Raw genomic sequence first — 12,350 nt, forward strand, 5'->3', positions numbered from 1 at the left:
TATGCGTGTTCCTTTGGCCGGATCGATGACAACGCAGAGGCGTTGCTTCACCTTCACTTCGCCAAGGCTCACCATTTTTTTAGTCGCTTCCGCATCCTTGAAGGTCACCGCCCATACGATGGATGGATAGATGGATACGGCTGAACCCTTTAAATCGGGCGGTGGCTCAAGCCACCTAGCCATGTCTTATGAAATTTTACTCTTCTCATGATTTTAGCCACCAATTAGATAACCTTCGCTTGGTTACTTCTACCCGCATAAAATCTTCTTTCCCTTCACTGTCCTAAAACCCCAATGCCTTGGATAATTCAAATCAGCTCCGCTGCATTCCACTGTAGGGTGAAGCCCTTTACAGAAAAGTATCAAGTGTTCAGCCGTTTCCTCCTCCTCTCCGCATGCAACGCAAAACGTGTCTATCTCAAGGTACATGACTCTATATGTATTTGTCCGCAAAACTCCCGTCCTGGCCTCAAACAACAAAGATCCTCCCCCACAATTATCATAGATAATTTCCTTGGCAATTTCCTGCTTAAAAATACTGTATGTTCCCAGGAACGTGACTCATTCGATACGCCCCTAGCGCCAAAACGTCCGCGCGCATCGACTGACGCGCAAGCATATCTCGAAAATCTTCGACTCGGTAGGGGCGAGCCTGGGTATCAGCGTGCAGAAAAACAGTATTTAAAGCTAAACGACTGGTTGGAAAAGTAGGCAAAGTCACCTGATATTCATCAGTAGCCGGCACCTGGTTTCTGCGGCCGGACATGGCCGCTTCAGCCGCTTCAACGGAGCCCATGATCGCACGTCCATCACGCTCGGTGGCCGGAAGTCGAATTCTACACCATGAGACCACACCTTCCGACGCCGGGAATCGAACCCGGGCCTCCTGGGTGAGAGCCAGGTATCATAGCCGCTAGACCACGTCGGAACGAGGAGAAGCGATGCAAGCGGGTGCACAAGAAACGTCCAAGGCAGTTTAAGTGGGAAAAAGAGGAAAAAAGGAAAAAAAAAGAGCAGGTTTCGCGGAGATTTGAACTTGGATCGCTGGATTCAGAGTCAACACTGCTAACCATTACACCATGAGACCGCACCTTCCGACGCCGGGAATCAAACCCGGGTCTCCTGGGTGAGAGCCAGGTATCGTATCCACTAGGCCACGCCGGAACGAGAAGCGGTGCAAGCCCATGCACAAGAAACGTCCAAGGCAGTTTAAGAGGGAAAAAGAGAGAGAAAAAAAGAGCAGGTCTCATCCAGATTTGAACTTGGATAGCTGGATTCAGAGTCCAGAGTTCTAACCATTACACCATGAGCCTTTTTTTTCTTTATTGCCTTGAGAAACACAAGAAACAAATAATAAAAGCACCTCAGCTACACTTGAGTAGGTGAAGAGGAATTATAATCTTTTCAAAATAACCAAATCCTCAAACACAGAAACCCACTCTGGTGAATCAGGCTGCACCATGAAAGCTTCGCGTAGATAAACAGCACTATCAATGAAGTTTTCACGTGCAGAGCGAATGTTTGCATCTGCGTGTCGCACCTGCATTCGCGTTTTCCACAGACCGTGGAGGCCGAGAAACATAATCAAATCATAGGGCACTTCCTCATTTTCGACTGGGAGGAATCGGATTCCATAAGGGTGTGAAGGAAGATCTTTTTTAATCGTTCTTTGGAGGATATCCCAAAAAAAGATAGGGTCCCAGCACTTTAGGAAAACGTGCTCCATCGTTTCAGGTTTTTTACACAACAATTTGTCGTCCATTGCACGGAGATCCCTTTATCATTCAGCCATGTTTTAACAGGGAGCGTATTAGTATGGAGTTTGAAAAAGAATGTTTTTAAACTCCTCACCTAACGGGCATCCTATTAACTCGCTTTAAAACATCTTGCCCAGGGCCTCCACGGTGAAGTGACCGGTACAAAGATACCGGCGGCGTCACATTAACCAGGTCTTTGCTCAATTTTTTCTTCGTGACATTGCATAGGTACTCTGGGAAGAAACGTACATAAAACATCTTGCACGACAGAACAACCTCGCGTAAGTAGCCAGTCAAAGCACCTTTCATGTTTTCACATGACACTATTCTTCCAGGCAGTAGCCGCTGCAAGCGTACCTGCATAATCGTTCTTAGAACGACATCACTTTGATCACGGAGGAAAATAAATCGCGAAACAACTTGACGCAAAACAAGTTTGCCAGACCAAGCCCTCCGCTTTTGACAGTACGGAACAAATTCGTTCGGCTGGTTTTCTCCCATGTCGATGCCCAAACTAAAACAGCAATAACGCGGTGTATTTTTTGAATAGCTGTCCGCGATGCACACAGTACATTCATAAGGTACCACAGCTTTGAAATCAGAAAAACATTGCAAATAGAAGCACGAGAAAACATTAATAGTTGTCTTCCTTGGCACGCATCGGCTTTCTCTTTTGCTCTGGAAGTTTCTTCTATCCAGTGCAGACTGGGATCCCGATTTCAATCTAACGGCACGCCTAGGTACCGTGTTGGCAAGGTGGACCATCGCAGCCTACAGAACATGCCTTGAAAATAATGTATCAGCCTGCACTGAACAAGTCGCTAGCCTACAAAAACAATTGTCATCCCTGGAGTTAAGAATAGATGACTTAGAAAATCGATCCAGAAGATCTAACCTCATCGTGTATGGTATGCCAGAAGATGAAGAAGAAAACTCCGAATCCCTGGAACAGGCAGTGAACGAAAAGGTCATTAATGATACTTTAAAGTTAGATGAGGTCTCAATCGAACGGATCCATCGACTAGGCAAACCGGAGGTAAACAAAACATGGCCAACAATTTTAAAGCTGTTAGATTTCCGAGAGCAAACAAAAATTTTGCGAAGCTGTCACAAACTGAAGGGGAGCGACTACGTCGTCAGCGAAGATTTTTCAACCCGTATTCGAGACATTAGGCAGAGGCTATGGGAATATGGGAAACCAAAGAAGGACTCTGGTGATAAAGTGGCTTTGGTTTATGGCAAACTAAAGATCAACAGTCGCCTTTATTTTTGGGATGAAGAAAAAAATGCTGTGTCTCCCATAGTATCCACTTTGAATGAACCAAAAAACCAGGACACCTATACGCGCAACCTGCGTCCACGCTGCCCCCAGTGTCCAAAATAACCTTCGTTGATGTTAACGTTCGAAGAATAATTAACAAGCTTGATCCCCTCGAATCAATATTAAATTTTGGGCAAGAATTCATCGCCATAAAAGAAACTTGGCTAACCAAAGACGTCAAAGACTTTGAAATAACTACTCCAAACTATGTCATTATTCGCAAAGATACGCCAACACGAGGAGGAGGCGTTGCTCTGTTGATAAAAAAATACCGTTCATTACCTCGCCGGACGTTGAAGGAGTTGAAGCAGTTTTTTGTAAACTTTGCCTTGTAGAGACCACCATTACTGTGGGATGCATCTATCGCTGTCCTTCTTCCGATCTGATTACAATGCAATCTTTGTACGCGTATATGCACCAGCATGTGAAGGGAAACAAGGTGATATTACTGGGCGACTTCAATCTACCTGACATTAACTGGCACACACTATATCATCGATCACCTTGCGCCGATGTTCTTTTTGATATCATGCTTTCTTTCGATCTAACCCAGATAATAAACGAGCCTACGCGGGTACAAGGATATATCTCGGACATTTTAGACCTAGCATTTCTTAGTAATCATTTGCCTATCCATGAGGCAAAATCCGAAGTGTCAGCCGGCCTGTCAGACCACAAACTGGTCTATTGTGCGGTCCCATATGATGGTTCTCTACCTTCGTCACGATCAACAATAATGTATAAAGATTACAGCAGAGCCGATGATACAGGCATCATTGATACACTATCACTCGAACTCTCATCCTTCCATCAACTTTCACACGATGCAAACACAAACATCGATTCGCTATGGCATAAATTTAAAACAGTTGTGTCATACTGTGTCACTAACTACGTACCATTGAAAACTAAAGGGACCCAGAAACATGACCCCAGGATAACTCTAACCGTAATCCACGAGGAAAGAAGTGTTCGATGACTAAGAAAGAGACAGAAAGACCACCCGTCACAGCGAACAGTTCTAGAACTCATTTCCGCTGTTGATGATTTGAAAAGAAAAATGAAGAGGGCCAAGACATATTATTTTACACAAACACTTCCTAATTTTTTTAAAAAATCTCCCCAAAACTTCTGGCGTTATATAAACCTTAAAAAACATGGTGAAAGAATGGCATCGCCGGAGGATAACAGAAATGCAGCAACTACATTAAATAACTACGTCTGGTCCATCTTCACAACGGATAACGGAGAGCTACCAGGAATGAACTCTAGCGCAGGCGTGACAATCGAACCACTAACGGTAACTGAACCCGGAGTGTTAAACTTTTACTAAATCTGGACACTAAGAAAGCACCACGGCCTGATAACATCTCTAACATATTCCTACATAGATATGCGGAGTGGATAGCTAAATTCCTGGAACTACTTTTCAACAAATCATTATCCACTTGCACCCTCCCTAGGGATTGGAAAACCGCCAAGATAACACCGATACACAAATCAGAAAATAAATCCGACCCTTCGAACTTCGAGACCTATATCACTAACGAGCACAGTATGCAAGTTATTAGAACATATTCTTTTAAAACACATAAACGCTTATCTTCAAGTAAATGACATTTTAACCCCGTGTCAACACGGCTTTCGTAAGGGTCTTTCTACTATTACTCAACTAATCGAATTAACACATGACATAAACACAAGCATTGATAACCAGAAACAAGTTGACCTTATATTTTGAGACTTCTCGAAAGCAATTGAACGTGTGTCGCATACTAAACTTATTGCAATACTTCAACTTATTTTAGGAATTGGCCCTATTCTAAACTGAATTAAAGACTATCTTAGTAATCGCATGCAATTTGTTGAAATTAACGATGAGAAATCAGCGACAACTAAAGTTACATCGGGAGTACCCCAAGGAAGTGTCCTAGCACCAGTACTGTTCCTAATATTTATAAATGACCTACCTGCTTGTGTTTCACAGAATATTATACTTTTCGCAGATGACTGCGTCCTTTACAAGGAAATTAACTCATTTGATGATCATATAGTTTTAAATAACGCCTTTACACCAGTGTACCGGTGGTGTCAGGACTGGCAGATACACATCAATTTAAATAAATCTGTTCTTTTATCTATAGCTAGGAAAAAAACACACATCAGCTTTTCAATACACGCTGAATAATATTCATCTTGCATCTGTCCTTGAGCATAAGTACCTTGGTGTGACACTAACCTCTGTTTTCAGATGTGATTCATTAATATCATCACATCTAATGCAATAAAACAAGTCGTCTTCATTAACAGACGCCTTAAACTAGCACCCTCTGAAACAAAATTACTAGCATATAAAACTATTGTCAGACCAATTCAAGAATACGGGAACACCGTTTGGTTTCTCTTTACTAACAAGCTCATTAAAAAACTTGAAGGGCGCAGAGAAAGGCCCTAAGATGTGAATATAATAAACACTCCCTTACAGACTCACCAACACAATAACTAAAACGTGCAGAACTCCGAACCCTGGAGAACAGAGCAAAATTCGCAAGACTTAAAATTATGTATCAGCTAATATACAACCAACTAAAAGTGCCCGCTACAAAATACTTAACGACTACAAAAACCAGATCGACCCGCCACAACCTCACACGCAAATTAAACGAGTTTCCATTCCGTACTGACATATTCAAATACTCATTTCTCCTCGAGCTACACGAGAATGGAACAATCTAAACATAGATATTACTAACAGCTCCTCATTAGATGCGTTCAGTGCCCTGGTTATAGATCACCTGTTTGTTTCCCAGTAGTTATTCTCATTTCCACACTTTTCTGCCCTGTTAGTTTTTACCGTTTTGTTTGTGCCTAGACTGAAAGTACAACACTAACTGTAACCGACTTCCTTTTTTGATATGCTTGTCATCATGTTTTCCGCCTATTATTTGTACCTCAACCTGAATTCTCTTACCGATTTTGTAACTATTTTTGCCATATGTTATTCTTCAAACTGTTTACTTACCAACATGTGCACTACAACTGTATCATTCACAGCCCTTCCTGTTACAGTCCCTGATGGGTCTTACAGTATCAAATAAAAAAAGAATAATTCTGCTGCAGCGTCCCATTCACCGTGCCAAAACCCAGAGCTTTTTTCCCAATTTATCTTACATCCTGTTTGATTACAGAATTTTTGCACGACACTAATCACTTCACAGATGCTCTCCCTATTTGAGCAAAACACTGCTATATCCTCAGCATACGCCAGCATTTTTATACGTGCTGACTGCAGCTTGTAACCCGTGATGTGGTTACAAGCTGCAGTCAGCAAAAAGCAGCGGTGAAAGCAGGCAGCCCTGCCTAACCGATGAACCTACTGCTATGCTATCAGTGAGATCTCCATTAACTATAATTCTGGTCTTGCAGTTTCTATAAGCCATTTTAACACCCTCCTCAATCACACTACCAAGGTTACAGTGACCGAGTAAAGCAAAAAGAATTTCATGGAAAACCCGGTCAAGGGCCTTCGCCGAGTCTAACTGCATCATAGCTATCTGACCATCAACCACGTCAAAACATTCTAATATTGTTCTTGCAAGATGCGTATTTGTGGTGATGCCGCGACCTTTGATGCCACATGTGTGATGAGGCCCAACCATTTTGGTGATTAAGGTCTGCATTCTTTTTGCTAAAATCATCATGTACACTTTATAGTCCACGTTGGTGAGATCAATCGGTCGATATGACCCAACCAATATTCGTTTCTCTGGGTCATCAGTCTTGGGGATTAAAACTGTGTGGGAGGTAGAGAAGGCCAACGGAACTTTTGTCGTTCATAGGCTTCCGTAACCACATGGAGCACAAACTGGGCCACATGTTGTTTGAACGTTTGAAAGAAAACAGCATTTAGTCCATCCGGCCCAGGTGCTTTCCCAGATGGTAGGTCCTCAATTGCGTTTTCTATCTCTTGCAAAGAAATAGGCAATTCTAGACGCTCTTTAGTTTCGGCATCTAGTCTTTTCACCAGATATAAAAAAACCCGCTGAAAGCTGTCTACAGTCTCAAGCTTAATGCTACGCGGTTGTTTGAAGTGGTCTTCTACAGCGCGTTGAATTTCGTTGGCATCTTCGGCGATGCGGCCTTCATATCTGATGCTTCGAATTTCTTTCTGGCAAGCGTATATGGTTTCGTCTGATTGCGCTCTCTTTGTCGGCGTTTCGACGGCCCACAATTTTTCAGACCTTGACCGTATAACGGCCGCTCTGTACCTGACGGTATCTATTCTTTCGGGCTGACTTTTCAAGTCCTGTATTTCTGTAGGAAAGTTTCCCGGCTCAATACTTTCCATGCTCAGTAAACACTCAAGTTGTGCATTCAGTTCTATTTCTTTTTCTTTCCCTTTGTAACGAATCACAGTATATTTTTCTATTGCTTTTACCTTCACCCATTCTTTGAAGCCATCCCATTCAGCTGCAAAACTGGTTGGGTACGCAGCAAGCGGCTTTTTAATCTCGGTTGTAACTTCCGAAAGAAACTCCTCGTCGTTAAGAATTTTTGCGTTCAGTTTCCATAGATGCCAGTTGAAGCTAGATTTTTTTTCTTCATCCCAAAAGTCGCACTCACTAGGCAGTGGTCACTGAAAGACACAAGTTTCACAGTGTACGCATAGCAGAGGGGCACATGATCGACTGCTACGTATATCCTGTCGAGTCTAGCGTGACAATCCCGCTGAAAGTGCGTGAATTCTGACTGGTTTCCAGTGGAGAACACGCTGTCATCATCCTCAAGACAGTAATCATGCACTAATGTCTTCAGGAGTTCGGAGCTTTTGTCTCTTCGTGATCTTCGTTTCACTATGTCGACAGCTGTGCACACACACTTGTTTTCACCGAGTACAAGCAAAATATTGTCGCTCTGCAACCATGGCTCATAAGCCTTAAAAAATAATCGACGCTGGCATTATAAATTAGGAGCATACAAACATACAATACGCCAACATAAATTCGAGAAAGTGAAATTAGTTACCAAAAGACGACTGCTTTAACAGGCGAACACTGACTCGACGCTTATTCCTAACGAATTACGAATACGTAGCAAGCATCCACCCGATTCACCAACGGAATGACATACAGACACATCACTGTAGTTTTTAAAAGAAGACACCATGCGTTCGTATGCTCTTGAGTCTATCTTTGACTCTTGCAAAGGTACTATATCTATATTGTTATCCAAAAGGAGCCGATTAAGCTGGCATTGGCGCCTTCTAGCTCCTAGCCCTCTGACATTCAAAGCAGCTATGCGAAGTGGCCTCTTTAGCTTATGCGCCATGCGTTAAAAGCGCCACCAGTAGACGTACTTGCCCACCTTCGCAGTCACGTAGCCTTCCACGTTTGAAGATCCGGAGCGAACACATCCTCCCAGCGAACCGCGGGGATACATTCGCAACCATGTCCAGCCGATGCAACCCATTTCGCGCATATTCCCAGCTTGAATGTTGAGGCCGCTTGACGATAGTCAACCGACACACAGATCTGTGTGAAAACTGACACAGATCTTCCAGAGCACCACACAACTACGCAGGCGGTTTCCCCGCCTGCTGTGTTTCAGCCGATAAATTCGGCCGTGGTTTTAACGTTGAACGTCTTATCCTAGGTGTTTTCGGCGGCGCCTCATCGCTGCCATCGCCAGACTGCTGCTTTTACCGACGCCCTCTTCATGTGGGCGTTTCCCAGCCATTGAGGCCGCCGTTTCCTGGCTGACGTCCATGGCGTCAGTCATCGGAGACTCCCCACCTTCAAGTGTTTCGACGCAAATTTCGTCGTTTCTTTCTGTGAATCATGATCGTCTTCGGAGGAAGCATCAACGACTTTCTCACCAGCCTTATCATCGCTGGCCGCCGTAACTTTCTGCTTCGTTAGAATCGTCAAGGAAGGCGCATCCTGTTTCACTTTCAGCCCAGCAGAACCAGCTGGTTCCTCCGCATCCGCCTCGTCCATTAGAAGCTCAGATGAGTCCTCACTTGTCCCGGGTCCAACAATGCTCGCGTAAGTGAGTGCACACTGGCCATCTTCCTGGCGGAACCGTCGACAAACTCCACAACGTGGCACTCGGCACTCTTTACGGATGTGGCCGGTACGCCGACAGCGGAGGCACAAGGGAGGCCTGCCAGGAACGACGACAAGGGCCAACTCACCGCCGACGTTCAGCTGGTGTGGCAGGTCGTCGAGTTTCACGCCGGCTTTCATTTTTAGCCCTTTTCTGTCATGCCATGTGCCCGCCAGCGCTCCCGGGCAGTTTCCGAAACTTTTCCATACGGTGCGAAGGCTGCTCGCACCTCTTCGTCGGGCACACTGTGTAGAATCCAGTGCAGCTTCAGGCGCACGTCCTTATTCGCCGGGTCAGTTACCAGGCAGCGACACTTTATCACAAGTACCTCGCCGATGCCGGTAATCCGCTTTACCGCCTCGGCATCCTTTAAAGTGATGGCCCTGACGTAACTCATGCGATACGCCCCCAGGGCGATAACGTCCGGGAGCAGCGAATGTTCCGCCTACGCGTCGCGGAAAACTTCCACACGGTACGGACGGGCCGCGACATCAGCATGCAAAAATACTGTATTTAAAACGAAACGCCCTGTAGGCAAGCCTGGTAGAACAACCTGGTATTCAATTTCCCTTTCCGCAGTCCTGTTACCGCGGCCAGACATGGCCGCCGAAGCCGCTCCTACGGAGCCCGTCATTATACGTCCGTTCACAAGCGTGGCCGGAAGCTGAATCATTCATTACACCATGAGACCGCACCATTCGTCGCCGGGAATGGAACCCGTTTCTTCTAGGTGAAAGCCAGTTATTCTAGCCACTAGACCACGCCGGAACGAGGGGAAGCGGTGCAAGCGGGTGCACAAGAAATGTCCAAGGCAGTTTAAGTGAGAAAAAGAATAAAAAGGAAAAAAGCGCAGCTCTCATCGACATTTGAAATCAGATCGCTGGATTTAGAGCCCAGAGTGCTAACCATTTCACCATGCGACCTCTTTTCTTTTTATTGCCGGGCTTCGACAGAGTATACAAAAAAATTTACATGATACCTCTTTCAGGGGGAATCTGACACTCAACCAGCCGCTGCTGCTGGCTTCGTCATGTTAAAAGTCCCTCAGGGACACCAAGGGCTCTACCCTCGAGAGCCATTCAGGAACTTGATCGGCCGTTTTTTGTATTTCAATAAACGAGTGCACACTCTCACGAAAGTTAATTCGGGCATGCCTCGCATCCGGTTCACAGTAGTATTGTATCATTCGCGGGCGCCAAATTGCGTGGAGACCCAAAAGCAGGATTGTGTCATAATTGGTACGCCCTCGTCGTTTTGTAGAGGGAGATATCGTATTCTATATGTGTCTGCAAGCAAGGCTTTCTTGAGCGTTCTTTGCGAGACATCCCAGTGTTAGACGCCTTCCCAGCAGTGAATACATGATTGATTGTCTCTGGCTTCTTGCAAATCGAACAGTCTGAGCCCCAAGGCAGAAACATTCTCTTTTTCTCTATAGATGCTTTCACGGCCAGTGTTTCTATGTGTAACTTAAAAAACAAAGATTTAGCGCCCGGTGGTACCTGTATTTTCTTCACCCGCTTCAACACATTACCGCCCTGGCCTCCATGGTACATGGCCCTGTACAATGGTTCAGGCAGAACAACATCACGTAAATCCCGATAGAGTGTTTTCCTTTTTACAGTAGAGAGGTACTGCAGCGAAAAACGAGCAGCTAAAAATCTAACACTCATTACCAGTTGTCTGCTGTATCCATAAATCCGACATTGAAAGTTACCTGTTCCCGCAATCGATTCTGGTAACGCACGGCCCAGCCTTACTTGCCAGATTGTACGCAAGAAGGGATCACTCACGGCACGAAAAAATAAAACCTTCTCATTATTCGGCGCAAGAACTGATGGCTCAGGTCTAGGCCTCCATCTTTTACACTTCTAAACAAATGTGTGCCTCTGCTTCGTTCCCAGCCCGAGGCCCAGACAAACAATGAGAAAATGCACTGCAGTTTCTGCACATTGGTTCGTGAACAGTGCAGTACCTGCATCACGTAGCACAGCTTGCTGATGAAGAATAAGTTGCACACTGTAGCCCTCGCGAAAGTCGATAACTGAGTCCCTCTCCACCTGTCAGTTTTTGCACGTGTGTCTTCCAACTGGCTTTTCCAATACGGTATCTGTCTTGATAACACTCCACTGTTTCTCCTAACACTTCATCGAGGTCGTCACCCAGGACATATTCGCAAAGTTAACTGGAGTCGCTGGCCATTCACCATAACAGATGCAAACACATTTTCCAAATTTTACTCGTCTTCCTGTCGATTTGCCAAATTGCCGAACACAACAGATGGCTTTTCTATGCTTTCATCAACCCCGAAAACGGCTACGTCGACCGCATAAGCCAGCCACTTAATTTCTGTCGCTTGTAACCTAAAACTATGAATACCGTCAATCTGTATTATGCTCACACACAGGGCTTCTATGTATACACCAAACAAAAGAGGGCGGAGGGAGCAGCCCTGGCACACCAAACTCTTATTTATTATTAGTCTAGTTGCGCAGTTGCAGTCCGCCATTGCCACTCCCTCCCTGATGGCCAATCAAACGTTCACCTGATCCAAAATTAAAAACAAAAGTTCATGTGCCACGCAGTCAAATGCCTTTTCCTGGTCTAACTGAAGAATAGGAACACGACTGCTTGTAATATTAAAACACACAAGCACGCATCTTGCTTGATGAATATTAGACATAATAGAACGGCCTTTGATGCCACACGTGTGATGAGCACCTACTATCATATTATTTACCCTTTGTTACCGCCTTGCTAAGACCTTCATGAATAATTTGTAATCCACGTTAGTGAATGAAATTGGTCTGCTATGACACCTCCCCGTTCAATCTTTTCAACCTGATTGCGCTCAGCCCGGGTTTTTTTCATTACCAAGGCTCGTTTTGTTGGTTCTTTACCGAAAACCGCCTCTTCAGCTTCCGCAAGCACCAGCGCACCGCGATAACGCTCTTCTTCCATAACTTCTATCTTTTCTTAAATTTTGTTTACGTCATCAATCACACAGACCAGATCAATTAGTTAATGGGAACAATTGGGAAAAAAAGAAAAAATGGTTCAAAGGTGTCAAACTGCTCAGAATGGAAAGTCTTACCTACAATACTATGGCGTCATAGCCTTAAGGCGGAGGTTAAGTGTCTCGTCCAATTTTCGTTTTATTACCTTCTTTG

At 44.7% G+C, this 12,350-nt stretch overlaps 2 non-coding genes across 2 annotated transcripts; both read right to left on the reverse strand.

Moving 5' to 3' along the window:
* Positions 1-856: 856 nt before the first annotated feature.
* On the reverse strand, positions 857-928 carry TRNAE-CUC (transfer RNA glutamic acid (anticodon CUC)). The gene has a single exon. It is a non-coding gene; the product is annotated as a tRNA-Glu (tRNA).
* A 164-nt stretch (positions 929-1,092) lies between these two features.
* On the reverse strand, positions 1,093-1,164 carry TRNAE-CUC (transfer RNA glutamic acid (anticodon CUC)). The gene has a single exon. It is a non-coding gene; the product is annotated as a tRNA-Glu (tRNA).
* Positions 1,165-12,350: the final 11,186 nt, after the last annotated feature.

Source organism: Amblyomma americanum, chromosome 1, assembly GCF_052857255.1.
Source record: "Amblyomma americanum isolate KBUSLIRL-KWMA chromosome 1, ASM5285725v1, whole genome shotgun sequence".
Classification (NCBI taxonomy): Eukaryota; Metazoa; Arthropoda; class Arachnida; order Ixodida; family Ixodidae; genus Amblyomma; species Amblyomma americanum.